The following is a 19658-nucleotide window of genomic DNA, read 5'->3' as shown; positions in this document are numbered from 1 at the left end:
ACGGGTTAGAACTCGAACCTGGTACAGACCCAGAAGAAGAAGGAGAAGAAGAAGAAGAAGAAGGAGAAATAGTAGAGAGAAAATGGAGCGTGCCAGAATCTCCTGAGCCAGCTGCAGGTCCATCAAGTGAAAACACCATATCACAAGAGGAGGGTGCTGTCCAACGTCCTGAAAAGACACATCGAAAGTAGACACATAAGGGTGATAACTGGCCAGTGAAGCCACTCTTAAGGACAAGAGACATACCAAGTGAAACAATAACAGAAGAGAACAATACATCCCGAGTGGAAGACCTAAGTGAAGGAGAACTACAAGGTGAACGAAGGCTGAAAAGAAAGAGAGTCACAAACAGAAGATATACAGGTCCTGAGTGGGCATATGCTACAACATCTGAGTGGCAATAAGAATTCCTAGCATTCTGTTTCGACCGAGAAGTACCCGGCAAGTACTACGGTACCTGAACTAATCTAAAGGAAAAACTTGGTTAAAATCAAAAATCTGAAAACTGATAAAGAGACTTATAAATTACCGAATGTGACATTAGAACTGGATTGACTTTGAGAAACCTGATTATGACAAGCTGCTAACCTGATTTGACAAAAAGGGGTCCTGGAGTTAGTGAAGACGCTGTAAATACATGCAGAGAGCAAGAGAAAATGCTAAATCATTCCTGAGTTGATTGTTAGTCTACTATCTGATTCTATACAGACATGGCTTATAATAGAGGTAGTAACAAGGGAAGTAAGGTGTGTGGTTGGCTAGGCCTTATAATAGGTGTTGTGTGTGCAATAATAATTGTGGGAGTGATTGTGGGAATGCCATGGATAGAGAAAGAGACTATTAACGCTACTTCGAAGCCTGAAACTACAACACTAACACTGTGAAAAAGATTTGAGCAAGATGTGAGACATCTGTATGAGGGAACTAATTCAAAAGGGGAACTTTCTACTAATGTCTTCTATCGCTTGCTGAATGAGTATGTGGAGACCATGAATGCGAAAGACTGTTATGTGTGCATTAAGATTCATTCATCTGTGCACGAAGGAGTTACTTACCATAGCCTTCCTCTAACATACGGGATTAGTTGTAGTTTGCTACTAACAAGGTTCTATAATCAAGAGCATGTGCAATACTTTTTTTCAAATCTGGATGTTGTGTTTTCTTTTGTGCCTGTGATTGAATTCTTGAATAAGTTAGCTAAAGAACATGATATAAAAATAGTTAGAGGATTCTTCGAGCCAACGCTTACATTTGGAACTGCTTATGCACATCGCAATAATTTGACTTGCTTTCTATCACCTGTAGAGAAAAGCTTTTTAGATCACACTGACGATAGACGCAAAGCATTGAAAGAAAGACTAGAAAAAGGATTAGAAAAACGCACATATGCAAATGATTATGCTTACACTGCAATCAAGACACAAGGCAAGCTAGCTATTGATGCATTACATGTAGGTAGGCTTTGTATATATATGCCAAAATCTGAGCAGGACAATTTGTTTGTGGGAACGAGTGAATGCAGACGTGTTTTTGTTTCAGAGTAAATGGACCTTTATGTTGAATGGACAGGATCCAGCGATCCCTGGGATCTATTACATCTGTGGGCTTAATGCTTATTACCGTCTCCCTAAGGGATGGTATGGGACATGTTATTTTGTTATTTGGGAATAGTTTTCCCAAAGATTTACCAGATTGATGACTTAAAACAGATACCTAAAACATCTGAATTACAACATCCTAGGCAAAAACGAGAATCAGTGGCTGCTGTCATTGGTGACATATTTGGAGCTATAATCCCTTCAGTAGGGGTTATCTTGAATTCTATGAAGATTCAAAAGTTGTCTACTATTGTGGATAACATGCTGACAAATTTCACAGGGGCTATACTCCTGATGGATACTGAACTTGCTGCAGAAAGAGCTATGACTCTTCAAAATCGGCTTGCTTTAGACATTCTTTTAGCAAAGAGTGGAGGGGTCTGCAAGATGCTCAACGAGCGCCATTGTTGCTCGTTCATTCCGGACAATAGTAAAAAGATTAGAGGTATGCTTACTAACCTAACTAGAGACAGTACAGATTTGAAGGATTTGAAAGAACTTGGTGTCTGGGAGAAATTTGGAAAAGGAATTGCCAGAGTAGGGAGCTGGTTTACCAATATTTGGAATGGGGTACTTGCAAAAATACTAATGGGTCTATTAATTGTTCTGGCCTGTCTATTAGGATTATGGGGGGCATGCAAAATTATTGGCAAAATCAAGAAAAATTGGACCAAAAGAACCAGAAGAAATGAAGAAAGTGAGAGAGAGAAAATGTTCAATGAAATTTGCGAAAGTTCACATAAAGGGCAAGATGTTGAAATGCGCATTATGCGCAAGGTGAAAAATTGAAATGAAAGGTCAAAGGGCAAGGTTTGTGTGATGACGAGCGTCATCAGAGGAGGGACTGAGAGAGCGTAGTTTAAATAATATATATTAAAAGGAAATGCTCATATCAATGCTTAACGATGTTGCATAGAAAACGACAATGATAGTGATTTTGCTTAAACGTGCATTTGAATTATGACTATAATGTGTCTGGCTACCAATGTATATGCGAACTAATAACTCATAAATAGAATCATTAATGCTATGGTTAATCAAGTTATATTAACGATTATGATATTGCATTTATATTAAAAATCTCATAGGCCTTAAGTTAGCGTGAGCTGTGGGTTTTAGCTGCCTAGCTCTCATATTAAAAGCACTTTTCTGTTTTTCAGCGTGCTGATTCACAAAAGGCCATGACTCTGCAAAATGTTCCTTTTCTTCAACCTAATGTATCAGTACAATTCTGTTCTCATCCGCATGCTTGCTGCCTTAGTATGAGTTTATACACGAAGTTGAAACAAATGTAGATTAATGTAATGTACAAGGACGTTTAAACCATGGACAAAGGAACTCATGACCCGAGAAGACGTGCCAAGCTGTGAAGTAACCTCCGGATGTGCCACCTCCAAAAACGTCAATTATGAAGACCAATCAAAGTGTTATGAGTTACCGTGGGGTGACAACTAGAATTACCTAATGTATAATTTGAAAGGTTAAAGATAGTGGTGTATAGCAAACGTCCAATAGAATTTTGGGGGAAGGTATTATGAAAAAGGGATAAAAACCCATGTCACAAAAGGGTCGAGAGAACTAGGTAGGGAATGCTATTGATTTTATCCAGAAACTCTGTCACTCCGTTTGGTGACTTTGAGACTTATTAAATCATCCTCATCCATAGACTGCCCCTATACACTTCACCTCCTTATGAGGGAAGTGTCCCCTGTCTTCTATACAAAGTTTAGACAGACGGCGTTTGACTGATGTCCTGAAGACGAAGACTGATCCTGCATGCTGACCTAATCTTTGGAGGGCAATTATGACAATGCAATTTGTAATTTGTCTGTTTGCTTTTCCTTTCTAGGTACCATCTGCTCATTTTGATAGAGACCATAGTTAGATGTTTTCTAAATTGGTGTTCTAAATTGTTTTTGCATGAAGCCCGACATGCTGATGCTAATTAGTGGTTAGGACAGGAGTTCACTTCAACTGACGAAAAATAGACAAATGACTGACGTTACGCTATGCAGAACTGAGACATATATGATATTCACTGTATTCTGATCTATGTTCACGCCGTGCTATGTTCTTATGTTTGTGATTCTTGCATTAATGAAATCTTATCACAGTTGCCATATCGTGACCATGCTCTTATGCTTCCTGGTATTGAGACTAACTCTTCTGCTCGTAGATTGTAATCAATAGGGAATAAAATTCATAAAATTCTATCAAAGGTGTGGTTATTCATGGCTGAAAGGCCATGGTTGCGCCGACAATTTGATTAATGTCTTTATCTAAAGTAAAGTGCATTGTGATGGTAAATATTGATGACATTATTGATATATTGCTTGACATATTGATCTGTTATCTCGTCCTACGGTGTCTCACCACTGGGTTACAAGATTCATTGGCCTAAAACGAGTCCTAATGTGTATAAATTAACATAGAAGGACGCGTTAGCACTACAAAAATGCGAATACAATGCTCCTTTGAAGAATGGAAGCTTTGGCCGGAAATGTTACGTTTTCATTTTTTTTCCTTTTCAAGACAGAGTTCTACAAGGCCATCTCCCTTGCAGTAATTGTTACAATGCATGAACCAAGGAAGTGGAACGTGCTATATATCTGTCTTATTAATTTGAACAGTATCAGAACACATAGAGTTTTAAAACATGGTGATGAAGTACACGCTTGTTTGCATTATCATTCAGTTTGTCTGCCTTTTTAGGCCCTACGATTATTACAAACATTCTTTAACATTATACCAATCATGCTTACATGCAATCTGGTCCGTGGTGCATGTAATGTGCATTATTATTACTGCACACACAACTTGAGATACTTGGCATGAAAGCTTGGTAAGAGGTACTCAATAGACTAATGTGAGCCATTATGCAAGTGGTCAGCAGATTAATAGTACATTGTGCCCTGATAAGAGCCTCTAACCTGCTTTGCTCAGCCCAACCAGGCAAAATGGAGCCTTTTAGTGCAGTACTTGAAACTGTCTGTTGAGTGTCAAAGTGATCTCATTAGACAGCTGTAGGAGGCTGGCCTGGCTTGTAGTGGGTACCAAGGGGTACTTACACCTTGCACCAGGTCCAGTTATCCCTTATTAGTGTAGAGGGGTGTCTAGCAGCTTAGGCTGATAGAAAATGGTAGCTTAGCAGAGCAGCTTAGGCTGAACTAGGAGACGAGTGAAGCTCCTACAGTACCACAAGTGTCATATGCACAATATCATAAGAAAACACAATACACAGATATACTAAAAATAAAGGTACTTTATTTTTATGACAATATGCCAAAAGTATCTCAGTGAGTACCCTCAGTATGAGGATAGGAAACATACACAAGATATATGTACACAATACCAAAATATGCAGTAATAGCAATAGAAAACAGTGCAAACAATGTATAGTCACAATAGAATGCAATGGGAGCACATAGGGATAGGGGCAACACAAACCATATACTCTAGAAGTGGAATGCGAACCACGAATGGACCCCAAACCTATGTGAGCTCGTAGATGGTCGCTGGGACTGTAAGAAAACAGTGAGGGTTAGAAAAATAGCCCACCCCAAGACCCTGAAAAGTGGGTGCAAAGTGCACCTAAGTTCCCCAAAGAGCACAGAAGTCGTGATAGGGGAATTCTGCAAGAAACAACAACACCAGCAATGCAACAACAATGGATTTCCTGACGAGGGTACCTGTGGAACAAGGGGACCAAGTCCAAGAGTCACGATTGTGCAGATGCCCAGGAAATGCCAGCTGTGGGTGCAAAGAAGCTGACACCGGATGGTAGAAGCTGTGGATTCTGCAAGAACGACAAGAGCTAGAAACTTCCCCTTTGGAGGATGGATGTCCCACGTCGTGAAGAGTTGTGCAGAATTGTTTCCGTGCAGAAAGACTGCAAACAAGCCTTGCTAGCTGCAAGGGTCACGGTTAGGGTTTTTGGATGCTGCTGTGGCCCAGGAGGGACCAGGATGTCACCAATTGCGTGAGGAGACAGAGGGGGCATCCAGCAAGACAAGGAGCCCACTCAGAAGCAAGCAGCACCCGCAGAAGTGCCAGAACAGGCACTACGAAGTGGAGTGAACCGGAGCTCACCCGAAGTCACGAAAGAGGGTCCCACGACGCCGTAGGACAACTCAGGAGGTCGTGCACTGCAGGTTAGAGTGCCAGGGACCCAGGCTTGGCTGTGCACAAAGGAAATCCTGGAAGAGTGCACAGGAGCCGGAGTAGCTGCAAAACACGTGGTTCCCAGCAATGCAGTCTAGCGTGGGGAGGCAAGGACTTACCTCCACTAAACTTGGACTGAAGAGTCACTGGACTGTGGGAGTCACTTGGACAGGGTTGCTGAGTTCAAGGGACCTCGCTCGTCGTGCTGAGAGGAGACCCAGAGGACCGGTGATGCAGTTCTTTGGTGCCTGCGGTTGCAGGGGGAAGATTCCGTCGACCCACGGGAGATTTCTTCGGAGCTTCTAGTGCAGAGAGGAGGCAGACCACCCCCACAGCATTCACCACCAGGAAAACAGTTGAGAAGGCGGCAGGATCAGCGTTACAAGGTCGCAGTAGTCGTCTTTGCTACTTTGTTGCAGTTTTGCAGGCTTCCAGCACGGTCAGCAATCGATTCCTTGGCAGAAGGTGAAGAGAGAGATGCAGAGGAACTCTGATGAGCTCTTGCATTCGTTATCTAAAGAATTCCCCTAAGAGACCCTAAATAGCCAGAAAAGGAGGTTTGGCTACTTAGGAGAGAGGATAGGCTAGCAACACCTGGAGGAGCCTATCAGAAGGAGTTTCTGACGTCACCTTCTGGCCCTGGCCACTCAGAGCAGTCCAGTGTGCCACCAGCACCTCTGTTTCCAAGATGGCAGAGGTCTGGAGCACACTGGAGGAGCTCTGGGCACCTCCCAGGGGAGGTGCAGGTCAGGGGAGTGGTCACTCCCCTTTCCTTTGTCCAGTTTCGCGCCAGAGCAGGGCTGGGGGATCCCTGAACCGGTGTAGACTGGCTTATGCAGAAATGGGCACCATCTGTGCCCATGAAAGCATTTCCAGAGGCTGGGGGAGGCTACTCCTCCCCTGCCTTAACACCTTTTTCCAAAGGGAGAGGGTGTAACACCCTCTCTCTGAGGAAGTCCTTTGTTCTGCCTTCCTGGGCCAAGCCTGGCTGGACCCCAGGAGGGCAGAAACCTGTCTGAGGGGTTGGCAGCAGCAGCAGCTGCAGTGAAACCCCAGAAAAGGCAGTTTGGCAGTACCCGGGTCTGTGCTAGAGACCCGGGGAATCATGGGATTGTCTCCCCAATACCAGGATGGCATTGGGGGGGGGGCAATTCCATGATCTTAGACATGTTACATGACCATGTTCGGAGTTACCATTGTGAAGCTACACATAGGTAGTGACCTATGTGTAGTGCACATGTGTAATGGTGTCCCTGCACTCACAAAGTCCGGGGAATTTGCCCTGAACAATGTGGGGGCACCTTGGCTAGTGCCAGGGTGCCCACACACTAAGGGCCTGATTCTAACTTCGCCGCCCGCCGAAGTTCCCCCACCAAAATACCGCTCCGCGGTCTAAAGACCGCTGAGGGTATTTTGGGATTTGCCCTGGGCTGGCGGGCGGCCGCCAAAAGGCCGCCCGCCAGCCCAGGGCAAATCAACCTTCCCACGAGGACGCCGGCTCAGAATTGAGCCGGCGTAGTGGGAAGGTGCGACGGGTGCAGTGGCACCCGTCGCGTATTTCAGTGTCTGCATAGCAGACACTGAAATACTTTGTAGGGCCCTCTTACGGGGGCCCCTGCAGTGCCCATGCCATGGGCATGGGCACTGCAGGGGCCCCCTGGGGCCCCGCGGCACCCCCTACCGCCATCCTGTTCCTGGCGGGAGACCCGCCAGGAACAGGATGGCGGTAGGGGGTGTCAGAATCCCCATGGCTGCGGAGCGCGCTCCGCAGCCATGGAGGATTCTGTAGGGCAGCGGAAAACCGGCGGGAGGTGCTCCCGCCGACCCTGGCCCCAGCGGTCTGAGACCGCCGGGGTCAGAATGACCCCCTAAGTAACTTAGCACCCAACCTTTACCAGGTAAAGGTTAGACATACAGGTGACTTATAAGTTACTTAAGTGCAGTGGTAAATGGCTGTGAAATAACGTGGACGTTATTTCACTCAGGCTGCAGTGGCAGGCCTGTGTAAGATTTGTCAGAGCTCCCTATGGGTGGCAAAAGAAATGCTGCAGCCCATAGGGATCTCCTGGAACCCCAATACCCTGGGTACCTCAGTACCATATACTAGGGAATTATAAGGGTGTTCCAGTATGCCAATATGAATTGGTGAAATTGGTCACTAGCCTGTTAGTGACAATTTGTAAAGAGAGAGCATAACCACTGAGGTTCTGGTTAGCAGAGCCTCAGTGAGACAGTTAGGCATCACACAGGGAGCACATACATATAGGTCACAAACTTATGAGCACTGGGGTCCTGACTAGCAGGGTCCCAGTGACACATAACAAACATACTGAAAACATAGGGTTTTCACTAAGAGCACTGGGCCCTGGCTAGCAGGATCCCAGTGAGACAGTGAAAACACCCTGACATACACTCACAAACAGGCCAAAAGTGGGGGTAACAAGGCTAGAAAGAGGCTACCTTCTCACAACAGCTGAATACTGCTACCTGTATAAGGCTGTCGGGAAGCAAGGTTATGTCTGAGACAAAAGTCACTTTTAACCATGCTTAGCAAAAGGGTCAACGACAAAAGAACATGTGAGAAATATTTCTAGAGTATTATAATGATGCATCCATATGGAGGAGAGTATGAGTGAGCAGCGAGGCAGTATCGCTCACTACAAATACACGGGGTAGTCACGTCTTCAGGACATCTTTGCAGAGCATCCCTCAGTGACCCATAGGCTATAGGTAGGTAACAGGATGAGGTGTTGATGAGACGTTGATTTTATTAGTTGTGGTTCTATGTGCCTCATAAGGCATAGAAAAACACCATGTAAATGCCAATGGAATACATTTTTGTTTGCTTTTGACCATATACAGTGTTCTGTTACCTTTTGAATAGGTTTGAACGATAGAAATACCACATGCATACGATACAATAGACTATACAGGGGAAAACCTAGGCCCATAAGCATATTTTGTGTAGTCAGGCAGCTGGTCAGTAGCCCAATATTGTACTGTCAATGTTTAGGTCATTGTATATTTTGAGGCTCTTAAATATGTTGGTCTTGCTGAGCTTGTGGTTGCCTGTTATTCAGAGGGGTTTGTTGAAAGTTGAAAAAATGAGACTGCTGAAAATGTGTCTCTTCTTCTGGCCTTCGCACTGCTGCTGTAAAGAGCTGACAGAAGTTGTGCCTTGACAGAACATTCTGACATTGAACTGCATATCCCAAACCACATGTTACATATGGTACGTTTGCTATTTCTTTAATGTGTCTTATAATTGCTTCATAATGTGACCTCATTGTCTGGCAGTCTGGTCAGCAAGCTTCAGTAGGATGGTTTGGCCAAGAAGACCACAAGCCGTTAATGCTAGCGCTTAATTAGAAATAAGAAGTGAAGGGGCCGAAGGAGGAAAGGAAAAGGAAGAGAAAAATGGAATAACAGTAACAAAGAAAAAAGCAAGAATAAAAAGGAACCTGAAAGAGTGGCATAAAGTTGGCAGAGAGTGTCTGGTAGTGAACGAAAGAGGCATGAGGTGGATTCAAGACTAGGCAGCCTTGTTAGTTCTCACCGGCACTTAGGGGGTTATTACTACTTTGGAGGAGGTGTTAATCCGTCCCAAATGTGATGGATATACCACCAGCCGTATTACGAGTTCCATAGGATATAATGGACTCGTAATACGGCTGGTGGTATATCCGTCACTTTACCGTCACTTTTGGGACGAATTAACACTCCTCCAAAATTGTAATAACCCCCCTTATTGTTTTAGAAATTAAGCACTGAATACGAAGGAAAGAATCACAGTGGCACCTTAATAGTTAATGCTGCATGGAAGGGTCTTCTCACATACATATTCTTTTAGCTGTTCAGCAGCCTAATGAAAATTTCCAAATGTAGGGCCTGATTTGGAACTCAGCGCACGGGTAACCCCGTCACAACAGTGACGGACATCCAGTCCACCGAAATCTAAATTTCATAGAATACAATGGGATTTAGATTTCGGTGGACGGGATATCTATCACCGTTGTGACAGAGTAATCCATCCACCAAGTTCTAAATCAGGCCCTAAGTTTTGTCATAAACTTCTTAATCATAGGAATTTAGAACATACCCTTACAGGACTGTGAGTGGCTTAGATTTAGAGGCTTCCTCTCTAGTCTCTCAGGAGATGTGGTAAGAGCAGTGGAGCTTTGGAAGTCCAGTTGTTTCACTTTTCCTCTTTATTTGATTTTCACAGAAAAGTCTGAGGCTTAGCTTATTTATTCAGTGCTATTCTCTTTGTGCTAATACTTGCTATTTATTTATTGGTTGGTACCTACTTGATTCATTTGTTTGATGCTTGCTATTGTGTATTTCAGTTAGAGCATGTATGGGGCCCTCTGTAGTTGGGTTCTTGGCTTTGTTGTCTGATCGCATGGTAAGTATTACCTGAGTTCAGCCTTTATGTCAGCCGGAAACGTGGTGTTTAGTTTTTGACCGATAATTCTCTCTGCAGATTGGAGCGCTGCTGTTCTTTTTCTTCACTTGCAAAGAGATTTTTTCCAGAAAATGTTTCTACACTGCCAAGGATGTATACCCCAAAGATTGCATGGTTTACATGTCATCAAGACTTACAAACAGATCTGTGGCAGATCCCCAGCTGCCTTTGGTGCTTGGGTTCATTACACAACTCCAATGGGTACGACGACTATGCTAAGTTGAACGCGGGAGACATCTGAAATTATGAAGTGAAGCTCTACATGGAGAAGGACTGAAAGGTTCCTCACACTTCCCACTCCAGTTTGAATTTGAGAGCACATATACCTTCCCTGTCCCACTCTCATTCCTAAAGTCATTCCTGAGGCCTGTCTTCCTCGCAGTTGAAGTTTTCATGTAAGTCAAACTAGTAGCACAAGAATGCAAGTGAGACTTGGATCCTTCTTACCACTGTTTGGAGAAAACGCAAGGATGTCACTGTGCCTCTCAGTCTCGTTCTTATTTTGTCTCTGGCTCTGACGCACCTTCAGTTTCATCAGTGATATTGCAACTAGTTGAAGCCTTTCGTGGGGCTATGCTGCACATCTTTGGCACATCTCCAATTGTGAATATGGTGTGACTGTGGGTCACAGGGTTTCCAAGGGTCCTCCAGTCAGGGTACCACCAACAGGTTTGCTCTCAGCACCATCTGGACCCTTTGAACCTACCTTGGGATCTCTACTGTAGGAAGGCTCAGTGCTGAAACCACTCGTCCATTGATGCTGGCACCTATGTCACTGGTACCGGAGGAGGACTTCAACCCATTGCTCAGTCTGACTATGAGCCAGCTTTGGCTCAATCTCGATTGAGGCCAAGTCCACATCTTGATGTGCACAGTCTATACCAACCCCTTTGAATTCAGGTACAATCCCACTACTGGGTGGCTGCGCACATTCACTGCATTAGCTTTTTGGCTTGGACTTTGCTCAGAGCCATCCACATGGAGATCACAATTAAAGGGACATGGATGAACCTGCCCCTCCTTATGATGCAGATGATGTGAGAAGGTAGCCTCTTTCTAGCCTTGTTACCCCCACTTTTGGCCTGTTTGTGAGTGTATGTCAGGGTGTTTGTCACTGTTTTCACTGTCTCACTGGGATCCTGATAGCCAGGCCTCAGTGCTCATAGTGAAAACACCATGTTTTCAGTATGGTTGTTATGTGTCACTGGGATCCTGCTAGTCAGGACCCCAGTGCTCATAGGTTTGTGGCCTATATGTATGTGTCACTGGGACCCTGTCACACAGGGCCCCAGTGCTCATAGGTGTGCATGTATATGTTCCCTGTGTGGTGCCTAACTGTCTCACTGAGGCTCTGCTAACCAGAACCTCAGTGGTTATGCTCTCTCATTACTTTCAAATTGTCACTAACAGGCTAGTGACCAATTTTACCAATTTACATTGGCTTACTGGAACACCCTTATAATCCCCTAGTATATGGTACTGAGGTACCCAGGGTATTGGGGTTCCAGGAGATCCCTATGGGCTGCAGCATTTCTTTTGCCACCCATAGGGAGCTCTGACAATTCTTACACAGGCCTGCCACTGCAGCCTGAGTGAAATAACGTCCACGTTATTTCACAGCCATTTTACACTGCACTTAAGTAACTTATAAGTCACCTATATGTCTAACCTTTACCTGGTAAGTACCTAGGTTACTTAGTGTGAGGGCACACTGGCACTAGCCAAGGTGCCCCCACATTGTTCAGAGCCAATTCACTGAACTTTGTGAGTGCGGGGACACCATTACACGCGTGCACTACATATAGGTCACTACCTATATGTAGCTTCACCATGGTAACTCCGAATATGGCCATGTAACATGTCTATGATCATGGAATTGCCCCCTCTATGCCATCCTGGCATTGTTGGTACAATTCCATGATCCCAGTGGTCTGTAGCACAGACCCTGGTACTGCCAGACTGCCCTTCCTGGGGTTTCTCTGCAGCTGCTGCTGCTGCCAACCCCTCAGACAGGCAGCTGCCCTCCTGGGGTCCAGCCAGGCCTGGCCCAGGATGGCAGAACAAAGAACTTCCTCTGAGAGAGGGTGTGACACCCTCTCCCTTTGGAAAATGGTGTGAAGGCAGGGGAGGAGTAGCCTCCCCCAGCCTCTGGAAATGCTTTGTTGGGCACAGATGTGCCCAATTCTGCATAAGCCAGTCTACACCGGTTCAGGGACCCCTTAGCCCCTGCTCTGGCGCGAAACTGGACAAAGGAAAGGGGAGTGACCACTCCCCTGACCTGCACCTCCCCTGGGAGGTGTCCAGAGCTCCTCCAGTGTGCTCCAGACCTCTGCCATCTTGGAAACAGAGGTGCTGCTGGCACACTGGACTGCTCTGAGTGGCCAGTGCCACCAGGTGACGTCAGAGACTCCTTGTGATGGGCTCCTTCAGGTGTTAGTAGCCTTTCCTCTCTCCTAGGTAGCCAAACCCTCTTTTCTGGCTATTTAGGGTCTCTGTCTCTGGGGAAACTTCAGATAACGAATGCATGAGCTCAGCCGAGTTCCTCTGCATCTCCCTCTTCACCTTCTGATAAGGAATCGACCGCTGACCGCGCTGGAAGCCTGCAAACCTGCAACATAGTAGCAAAGACGACTACTGCAACTCTGTAACGCTGATCCTGCCGCCTTCTCGACTGTTTTCCTGCTTGTGCATGCTGTGGGGGTAGCCTGCCTCCTCTCTGCACCAGAAGCTCCGAAGAAATCTCCCGTGGGTCGACGGAATCTTCCCCCTGCAACCGCAGGCACCAAAAAGCTGCATCTCCGGTCCCTTGGGTCTCCTCTCAGCACGACGAGCGAGGTCCCTCGAATCCAGCGACACCGTCCAAGTGACTCCCACAGTCCAGTGACTCTTCAGCCCGAGTTTGGTGGAGGTAAGTCCTTGCCTCACCTCGCTGGGCTGCATTGCTGGGAACCGCGACTTTGCAAGCTTCTCCGGCCCCTGTGCACTTCCGGCGGAAATCCTTCGTGCACAGCCAAGCCTGGGTCCACGGCACTCTAACCTGCATTGCACGACTTTCTAAGTTGGTCTCCGGCGACGTGGGACTCCTTTGTGCAACTTCGGCGAGCACCGTTTCACGCATCCTCGTAGTGCCTGTTTCTGGCACTTCTCCGGGTGCTACCTGCTTCAGTGAGGGCTCCTTGTCTTGCTCGACGTCCCCTCTCTCTGCAGGGTCAATTTGCGACCTCCTGGTCCCTCCTGGGCCCCAGCAGCGTCCAAAAACGCCAAACGCACGATTTGCGTGTAGCAAGGCTTGTTGGCGTCCATCCGGCGGGAAAACACTTCTGCACGACTCTCCAAGGCGTGGGGGATCCATCCTCCAAAGGGGAAGTCTCTAGCCCTTGTCGTTCCTGCAGTATTCACAGTTCTTCAGCCTAGTAAGAGCTTCTTTGCACCAACCGCTGGCATTTCTTGGGCATCTGCCCATCTCCGAGCTGCTTGTGACTTTTGGACTTGGTCCCCTTGTTCCACAGGTACCTTCAGACAGGAATCCATCGTTGTTGCATTGCTGATTTGTGTTTTCCTTGCATTCTCCCTCTAACACGACTATTTTGTCCTTAGGGGAACTTTGGTGCACTTTGCACTCACTTTTCAGGGTCTTGGGGAGGGTTATTTTTCTAACTCTCACTATTTTCTAATAGTCCCAGCGACCCTCTACAAGGTCACATAGGTTTGGGGTCCATTCGTGGTTCACATTCCACTTTTGGAGTATATGGTTTGTGTTGCCCCTATCCCTATGTTTCCCCATTGCATCCTATTGTAACTATACATTGTTTGCACTGTTTTCTAAGACTATACTGCATATTTTTGCTATTGTGTATATATATCTTGTGTATATTTCCTATCCTCTCACTGAGGGTACACTCTAAGATACTTTGGCATATTGTCATAAAAATAAAGTACCTTTATTTTTAGTATAACTGTGTATTGTGTTTTCTTATGATATTGTGCTTATGACACTAAGTGGTACTGTAGTAGCTTCACACGTCTCCTAGTTCAGCCTGAGCTGCTTTGCTAAGCTACCATTATCTATCAGCCTAAGCTGCTAGACACCCTATACACTAATAAGGGATAACTGGGCCTGGTGCAAGGTGCAAGTACCCCTTGGTACTCACTACAAGCCAGTCCAGCCTCCTACATTGGTTGTGCAGCGGTGGGATAAGTGCTTTGAGACTACTTACCACTCTTGTCATTGTACTTTTCATAAGAGAAAAATATACAAAACAAGGTCAGTGTATATACACATAGCCAAAAAGTTTTGCATTTCCTCTTTTCACTCTTTTCTAAGTGCTGAAAAGTACTTCTAAACTTTCAAAAAGTTCTTAAAAGTTTAAAAAGTTTTTTTCTGTCTTTCCAAAAAGTTCTGAAAACTTTTTTCTCTTTTGCTATCACTTTATCTCTCTCTAAAAAATGTCTGGCACAGGCCAAAAAGTTGAACTGTCCAAACTTGCATATGATCACCTTAGCTGGAAAGGAGCAAGGAGTCTCTGCATAGAGAGAGGTTTGAGTGTAGGGAAGAATCCTTCCTTAGAACTGTTAATTAATATGCTTAGAGTACAGGATAAGGCCATAAGTGCCCAATCTGTGGAAAAAGTAGCTAATGGTTCTCAATCTGATCCAGGGACTCCCCCAGGAAAAGGTTCAGGAAAGAAACTTCTTAGCCTGCCCATTACTAGACAGTCTAGCATAGTTGGTACAGAGGTTGAATCACATCATACTGATGATGTGCTCTCACATTATACTGGTAGCCAAGCTGTTAGGGTGCCCTCTGTAAGGGACAGGTCTCCTTCTGTTCATTCCCATCATACCTCTGTATCTAGAAATGTCCCTCCCACCCACCCTGATGACAGATTGTTAGAAAGGGAGCTCAATAGATTGAGAGTGGAGCAAACCAGACTGAAGCTCAAGAAGCAACAGCTGGATTTGGATAGACAGTCTTTAGAAATAGAGAGGGAAAGACAGAAGATGGGTTTAGATACCCATGGTGGCAGCAGCAGTATTCCCCATAGTCATCCTGCAAAAGAGCATGATTCTAGGAATCTGCACAAGATAGTTCCCCCTTATAAGGAGGGGGATGACATTAACAAGTGGTTTGCTGCACTTGAGAGGGCCTGTGCTGTACAGGATGTCCCTCAAAGGCAGTGGGCTGCTATCCTATGGCTATCATTTAGTGGAAAGGGTAGGGATAGACTCCTTACTGTGAAAGAAAGTGAAGCCAATAATTTTACAGTTCTTAAGAATGCACTCCTGGATGGTTATGGCTTAACCACTGAACAGTACAGGATAAAGTTCAGAGAGACCAAAAAGGAGTCTTCACAAGACTGGGTTGATTTCATTGACCATTCAGTGAAGGCCTTGGAGGGGTGGTTACATGGCAGTAAAGTTACTGATTATGAAAGCCTGTATAACACAATCCTGAGAGAGCATATACTTAATAATTGTGTGTCTGATTTGTTGCACCAGTACCTGGTAGACTCTGATCTGACCTCTCCCCAAGAATTGGGAAAGAAGGCAGACAAATGGGTCAGAACAAGGGTGAACAGAAAAGTTCATACAGGGGGTGACAAAGATGGCAATAAGAAGAAAGATGGTGAAAAATCTCAAGATAAGCATGGGGATAAGGGTAAAACCAAAGATCCCACTTCAAATCTTAAACACTCTTCAGAGGGTGGGGATAAAACAAAGTCTTCCTCTTCTTCCCAACCTGCACACATTAAAAAGCCTTGGTGCTTTGTGTGTAAAAACAGAGGCCATAGGCCAGGGGATAAGTCCTGTCCAGGTAAACCCCCTGAGCCTACCACCACTAATACATCAAGCTCTAGTGCCCCTAGCAGTAGTGGTACTAGTGGTGGGACTGCTGGCAACAGTCAAGCAAAGGGTGTAATTGGGTTCACTTATGGGTCCATAGTGGAAACTGATGTAATCAGTCCCAAGACAGTTTCTGTCACACCTAGTGGCACTGGCCTTGCCACACTGGCTGCTTGTCCCCTTACAATGGATAAGTACAGGCAGACAGTTGCAATAAATGGTGTTGAGGCCTTGGCCTACAGGGACACAGGTGCCAGTTTCACTTTGGTGACTGAAAACCTAGTGCCTCCTGAACAACACATCATTGGACAACAGTATAAGATTATTGATGTCCATAACTCCACTAAGTTTCTTCCCTTAGCTATAATTCAGTTTAGTTGGGGTGGAGTTACTGGCCCTAAGCAGGTGGTGGTATCACCTAGCTTACCTGTAGACTGTCTCTTAGGTAATGACCTAGAGGCCTCAGGTTGGGCTGATGTAGAGTTTTATGCCCATGCAGCCATGCTGGGCATCCCCGAGGAATTGTTCCCTCTCATTTCTACTGAAATGAAAAAGCAAAGGAGAGAAGGCCTGAAAACTCAGGATCCCTCTCCATCAACAGGTAAAAAGGGTATCACAGTATCCCCTAACCACCCTACCATTCAGGATACCATTCCTGTGGTGGGAGAAACCTCTCCTGGGGTGGCACCTGTTCCAAGGGAATCATCAGCTGGCATAGCTGGACTCCCTGAGGTAGAAGTACCTCTCTGTGGGATAACTAACATTGGTGACAAAAAGAACACCATTTTAGTTAACATGGAGCATCCCTCCAACCCTCCCAGAGAAACTTTAGTGCAGAAACCCTGTACTGCCTCACAACACTTAGGACAGCATCCCTGCCCTAGTGTGGAGCTCATAGGACAGCATCCCTGCCCTGCTCCAACTCAAGAGAAACAGCATCCCTGTTCCCTCTTCCAGCCAAATGGACAAAGTTTTTGCCCAGCTATGGCTTTACTGAGACAGCATCCCTGTCTGGCATTTCCATCATTACAAATAGGTTCAGTGGATAATTCCCACTGCTCTAAACTAAAACTTACTGATAGAAACTCTGAAAATACATCTTCACATTGTTGGTTAGCTAAAAAACTTCAAACAGGGTGGTTTACATCCCCACAGGGAAGTAACCATATAGTGGATGATAAAGGGAGTAACCAGTCTATTGCAGAGCTACTCTCTACTTATCACCACTTAGACAATAAAGTCTCAACTGGCCAAGGTTAGCCTTATTGTCCTTCGTTTGGGGGGGGGTTGTGTGAGAAGGTAGCCTCTTTCTAGCCTTGTTACCCCCACTTTTGGCCTGTTTGTGAGTGTATGTCAGGGTGTTTGTCACTGTTTTCACTGTCTCACTGGGATCCTGATAGCCAGGCCTCAGTGCTCATAGTGAAAACACCATGTTTTCAGTATGGTTGTTATGTGTCACTGGGATCCTGCTAGTCAGGACCCCAGTGCTCATAGGTTTGTGGCCTATATGTATGTGTCACTGGGACCCTGTCACACAGGGCCCCAGTGCTCATAGGTGTGCATGTATATGTTCCCTGTGTGGTGCCTAACTGTCTCACTGAGGCTCTGCTAACCAGAACCTCAGTGGTTATGCTCTCTCATTACTTTCAAATTGTCACTAACAGGCTAGTGACCAATTTTACCAATTTACATTGGCTTACTGGAACACCCTTATAATCCCCTAGTATATGGTACTGAGGTACCCAGGGTATTGGGGTTCCAGGAGATCCCTATGGGCTGCAGCATTTCTTTTGCCACCCATAGGGAGCTCTGACAATTCTTACACAGGCCTGCCACTGCAGCCTGAGTGAAATAACGTCCACGTTATTTCACAGCCATTTTACACTGCACTTAAGTAACTTATAAGTCACCTATATGTCTAACCTTTACCTGGTAAAGGTTAGGTGCAAAGTTACTTAGTGTGAGGGCACACTGGCACTAGCCAAGGTGCCCCCACATTGTTCAGAGCCAATTCACTGAACTTTGTGAGTGCGGGGACACCATTACACGCGTGCACTACATATAGGTCACTACCTATATGTAGCTTCACCATGGTAACTCCGAATATGGCCATGTAACATGTCTATGATCATGGAATTGCCCCCTCTATGCCATCCTGGCATTGTTGGTACAATTCCATGATCCCAGTGGTCTGTAGCACAGACCCTGGTACTGCCAGACTGCCCTTCCTGGGGTTTCTCTGCAGCTGCTGCTGCTGCCAACCCCTCAGACAGGCAGCTGCCCTCCTGGGGTCCAGCCAGGCCTGGCCCAGGATGGCAGAACAAAGAACTTCCTCTGAGAGAGGGTGTGACACCCTCTCCCTTTGGAAAATGGTGTGAAGGCAGGGGAGGAGTAGCCTCCCCCAGCCTCTGGAAATGCTTTGTTGGGCACAGATGTGCCCAATTCTGCATAAGCCAGTCTACACCGGTTCAGGGACCCCTTAGCCCCTGCTCTGGCGCGAAACTGGACAAAGGAAAGGGGAGTGACCACTCCCCTGACCTGCACCTCCCCTGGGAGGTGTCCAGAGCTCCTCCAGTGTGCTCCAGACCTCTGCCATCTTGGAAACAGAGGTGCTGCTGGCACACTGGACTGCTCTGAGTGGCCAGTGCCACCAGGTGACGTCAGAGACTCCTTGTGATGGGCTCCTTCAGGTGTTAGTAGCCTTTCCTCTCTCCTAGGTAGCCAAACCCTCTTTTCTGGCTATTTAGGGTCTCTGTCTCTGGGGAAACTTCAGATAACGAATGCATGAGCTCAGCCGAGTTCCTCTGCATCTCCCTCTTCACCTTCTGATAAGGAATCGACCGCTGACCGCGCTGGAAGCCTGCAAACCTGCAACATAGTAGCAAAGACGACTACTGCAACTCTGTAACGCTGATCCTGCCGCCTTCTCGACTGTTTTCCTGCTTGTGCATGCTGTGGGGGTAGCCTGCCTCCTCTCTGCACCAGAAGCTCCGAAGAAATCTCCCGTGGGTCGACGGAATCTTCCCCCTGCAACCGCAGGCACCAAAAAGCTGCATCTCCGGTCCCTTGGGTCTCCTCTCAGCACGACGAGCGAGGTCCCTCGAATCCAGCGACACCGTCCAAGTGACTCCCACAGTCCAGTGACTCTTCAGCCCGAGTTTGGTGGAGGTAAGTCCTTGCCTCACCTCGCTGGGCTGCATTGCTGGGAACCGCGACTTTGCAAGCTTCTCCGGCCCCTGTGCACTTCCGGCGGAAATCCTTCGTGCACAGCCAAGCCTGGGTCCACGGCACTCTAACCTGCATTGCACGACTTTCTAAGTTGGTCTCCGGCGACGTGGGACTCCTTTGTGCAACTTCGGCGAGCACCGTTTCACGCATCCTCGTAGTGCCTGTTTCTGGCACTTCTCCGGGTGCTACCTGCTTCAGTGAGGGCTCCTTGTCTTGCTCGACGTCCCCTCTCTCTGCAGGGTCAATTTGCGACCTCCTGGTCCCTCCTGGGCCCCAGCAGCGTCCAAAAACGCCAAACGCACGATTTGCGTGTAGCAAGGCTTGTTGGCGTCCATCCGGCGGGAAAACACTTCTGCACGACT

Source organism: Pleurodeles waltl, chromosome 3_1 (genome assembly GCF_031143425.1).
Source record: "Pleurodeles waltl isolate 20211129_DDA chromosome 3_1, aPleWal1.hap1.20221129, whole genome shotgun sequence".
In the NCBI taxonomy this organism is placed as follows: Eukaryota; Metazoa; Chordata; class Amphibia; order Caudata; family Salamandridae; genus Pleurodeles; species Pleurodeles waltl.
This window is presented reverse-complemented; position numbering follows the sequence as displayed.